The sequence below is a fragment of the Dermacentor albipictus genome, chromosome 4, assembly GCF_038994185.2.
Source record: "Dermacentor albipictus isolate Rhodes 1998 colony chromosome 4, USDA_Dalb.pri_finalv2, whole genome shotgun sequence".
NCBI lineage: Eukaryota > Metazoa > Arthropoda > Arachnida > Ixodida > Ixodidae > Dermacentor > Dermacentor albipictus.
The window spans coordinates 131,994,231-131,998,773 of NC_091824.1; positions in this window are offsets into that span (position 1 = coordinate 131,994,231).

Genomic DNA, 4,543 nt, shown 5'->3' on the forward strand with positions numbered 1-4,543 from the left:
GCTTTGGTTCGCTCTGGTGCATCATGCACATAGTCTCAATCTGTGGTCCATATTGTATGTCAACTTTCATGTTGACTGGGGGGCTACTCAGGAGCATAGTGGAAACTAAGCTCTTTGACATGTAAAAGTGGAAAGTTGGGACAATGTTACACTGATACCGGGGCTAGGGTAAATGATCTCCCCAATTTACTTGCAGCATTGAACAGACGGAATGTGTGTTATCTTTCGTAAAGAAAACTTAGAGTTTGTGCCCACATTTCAGTGACCGACAGCTAGTACGCACTTGTTTTTGAAACATTAGAAGGTTTATCTAGAAATTGTGCCATCGAATGTGAGAATCTGAAACTCTTTCAATGAGACTTAGTGCCTTCAAGGGAGTTGCAATCAATCTGTGGTCGGTTTACCAGTTCACCCAAGATCTCTGCAATGCCCTCTATGATGCATCAGTAGTGCTAATGGTCAAGTTCGGATGCTCTGCGTTCTGTCGCCCTTCAGGCAGTAGTTAGCTTCTTGCTGCCATGGTCACCTTGACCGGTATAATGTAGGAATTCCGTCCGCTCGATTCCGTGTGACTCTTATCGTCTGCTGTCCACACCTAGCTGTTGACCGCGTTGATAACGTGGGCGGAACACCACTTCGACCATCGATAAAGCACAACGGAATGGCATTGGAATTAGCCCTGAGAAGTTTGTGATGCCTTCTTGTGCCTGATGTCGGTTGAGTGACTCTGTCACTCCGCTGCCGTGTGTGCTCTCGTTCACTACGTGCAGGCTGCTGGTTTCTAGCGTAGTAATGGGGGAGAGTTCCACCACTGGAAAAGCTGGTGTCACCGTCGGTGTGACGTGGCATGAGGGATCATGTGAACACAGCAGCCGCGTCAGCTGCTTCGGAAGCGCCAAAGCGAGCTGAAAACGAAAGTCACCTTCACTGCGGTTCTGATTAGGTGGTGAGGCTTTCCCGCCTTGGTTGTCTGTTCGACAACATTTGAAAGGACTGCACTCACTGATAGGTAGTGGCTGCCTTTGGAGGTATGCAGCATGGCAGGTTACTGCTCGGTGCCGCAGTGCCGGACGTACGCGACGGAGCCCGGTGTCAGCCTTATTCACACGTAGCCGCAGGACAAGAAGCTGCGTGAAGCCTGGCTTACAAAACTTAGAAATGGCACACAGCCATCGGCTACAACTCGGGTATGCAGCAAGCACATACGCGAGGAACATTTCTGCTATGGCGCTGGGACTGCGATGTTCGGTGAGTAGCAGAAAACGCGCACTGAAACGCTTGCGCGCACCCGTTGCCCGGGTAATGTCCTGGCGGTTTGGTTTATGAACTTTTTGATGCTAGATAGCTGGCAAGTTCACTGGAATGGAAAGGGAGTGTTAAGAAGCGCGTTAAAAAAGGAGGCGTGCTTATGGGTTATGTTATGAATTAACGCACTGGATTACGAAAAAGAAGCAGTGGGAAATCGCACGCTGGGAAGACTGATAAACATACAGTGCGACGCAACTTGAGAAATTGTATTGAAACGTCCAAGAATATAGAAGAAAGGAAAAAAAAAAAAGATTGAATCGTACCAACGGCACGTCGCCGTAGGCGTCGAAGTCTAACGAAATTATTTTTGAGCAGTTCTGGTAGTGTTCACGCAACAGTGGTTGTCTGTGTACTGTCAAATGTTCATATTCTGCGGCCTAAGCTTGCGGCATGGTGCGAAAACGCGCACGCAGTGAAAGCGAAACGTGCGCGGATGTGCATGCAGACGCGCAGTCACGTCTCTGTGAACCCGTGCAATCGCTGCATTGAGGCTTCATTCTGGTATGCTCCATTTGGTTATACAGACAGCCCACTATAAGAACATATTTTGCATAGGTTGCTCTGAGCGTTTGCCTACCTTTCGTACAGGAAGCCGGTTAGGGAGACTCCATCGCGACCACTGCGCGCAGTGGCGTTCACTGTACGTATTCGGTAAAGAGAGTGTGTCTGTGAACGATTCAGTGGTTTCAGTTTGTCGGAGATTATTTTGACACTAAAAAACTTTGCAGAAATGTCCAGGAGGGCGGTCGCGTGGTGTTCTTATTGAGCGCCGTAAGATAAACTTTTGAGGAGCGCGCCTCGTGATCCCTCGTACTACGCAAGGGAGGCGCTTCCGACGGATGGCGACTCCGCAAGTCCTCGCCCCCAATGTAAATTATTTTCCAAAATCAAGCGGAGTCGCCATCGGAACCATGCTTAGTGACTGATTGCTTCTCATGTCTTCTGTCCATCAGTACGTACTATCAGCGTCAAATGAAACGCGAACAGAGGAGCGAGTGGCCCAAGCATGAGTGAAGGTATAGTGTGCGCCGTACAGTCATTGCCATTGACAGGTGCGCACATCTGATTTGGCTGCACTGTGCAAGTTTGCTGATCGAAAGAATGAGTGTGGTGCGCAAGCAGCAAACTGCATGAGCAAATATTGTCTAATGATGACTGTGCAAACTGCACCACGCAAACCGCTGTTCGCATTTCATTTGATGCCTGTAACACTTATTGTTTCTGCGAGCTGTGCGATAATACTCGCCATAAACAGCGATATTTTACGTTGTTTTCTTTTACTTTTATTTTCTCCCTTCTAAATCACCAGAACACAAGCGAGAATGTCGCTGTGGGGGGTTCGCGCAGTGTGGCCAAACCGTATGTGTGCACCTGTTAATGGTGGTGACTGGAGGGTGCGCTATACATTCACTTATGCCTGGGCGACACGCTCCTCTGTTCATTTCATTTGCCGCTGATTGTACGTGTGCGGGTATGGCATGGGTTTCTTGTTAAGACTCCCATGGTTGTGACGCTCTTATAATGACTTTTCTGCTCTTTTTTGACGAACAGCAGCATTTGGCCTTCAGCTACTGCATCCGTGCAATGTTTGTGCGTCACGTGATTTGTGTGGTCCATTGCACGCTCTATTGGCCGCAAACATTTTGATTCTGCTGCCGGTCAGGGCTCTAAGCATATTACTAAATACGTTTGAGGCCATTCTCAAGAAATTTAGTAGTTGCTGCTGTAGTGTTAATGTATGCAATGCTTTAGTGGTATTGTAGGAAAATGTGGTATTTTGCTACAGTGTAGCATTGTGGATGTAAATCAAGGATCAGCAGCTTTAAATTGTCCAGCATGATGCAAGCCAAACCTGCTCAGGAGTAATTGTGAAAGTGTAAATAGTGTGGCAGTGTCAGAAGCAGGTTTGCCCGACATGTAGTGCATTTCGACCTCCCTGCCTTTCTGGTCCTTGCTTTCTTTCGTGCGTATTTCACTTACAATAGGCAGATTCTCCGCTTTGTGTAAAACCAGAAATGGTGTATGAAAAGAGAGTATTATCAACTCGTTCAACTTAGAGGGTTGGTTTCAATAATACAAAATTGACTGAACTGTTTCAAAGCACTGTTGTCTACACCTTAATGTATACCACTGACTGCCCATACCGAGGTTTGCAGCAGTTTTGAAATGGCTGGAATTTGAATGTTATTAGTAGAGAAGCGGACAAAATTAACGGGCTAAGCAGACAAAAGTTTAGCAGCTCGTGCTGCAAGACTGTCCCGCACAAGATAATTAAACTTGATTAGTTCCACCATATGACTCAGCTCAGCCCCTGCACGGTAGTGTGATCTGCGTAGCCTGACGACTCCTGCCATGGGTACTGGGCACAGTTCACGGATGAGAATAGTTTGGCGATTCGAATAAGTGCTAGCACGTAATGAAAAGAAGCGGCAACCTTTGTTTAACATACGTAGATCAATGTTTTCAGTACATTTTGTCGTTAAGTGCGTCATACATATTTAGAACTAATACAAAAATATTTAGGAATTTTGGTTTGCTGGCACTTGAAGAAAGTGCTAAACAGATGACAGTGAAAGGGACGCACGCTAAGCTAAGGTTTTTCTCCATTTTAATTTTTATTCTTGCACTATTAAAGCTATATCTTCCGAATGGTTCCCGGTCATCTTAATGTTCGTGGAACCGAAATATTCTAATGCTAACCTAAATCAAGTTTTCGCATTGAAAAGTGGTATTGGTTTCGAGATTTATTTGCAATGGTGTAGACATGTTTGATGATTGCGAAACATGATAGAGCATGGAGCAACTACAGAGTGTCTAGCAGCCTGGAAAATTTGGGAAATTTTAAGCTTCTGTGGGAGAAGTCATGCACTCGTACGGTAATTCCTTGTTTTACAAGGGCAGTCATGGGAAATGGCCAAGTAAATTGAAGTTTCAAATTTCCACAGATTGGCTGCCCCTGAGAACGTGCGTTTAACCAAAAAGTTGCATTCGTGTCATAATTGAATCGAGGTAGTAATTAGACAAATATTTTATGTAACGAATCTCGATTCGAGGAGTATCTACAGGAGGCATTTACAGAGCTGATACTAATTTTTGCATAGTAATGAATTCCCACGAACTTCACCCAGTAAACCGAAATTGAATTGACGAACAGTAACTGTCACATCCTTGGTAGACGCGCACACGATTCACGTGGCTGTTTACGCGTCGGGGGAGTATGAAGCTATAGACCCCT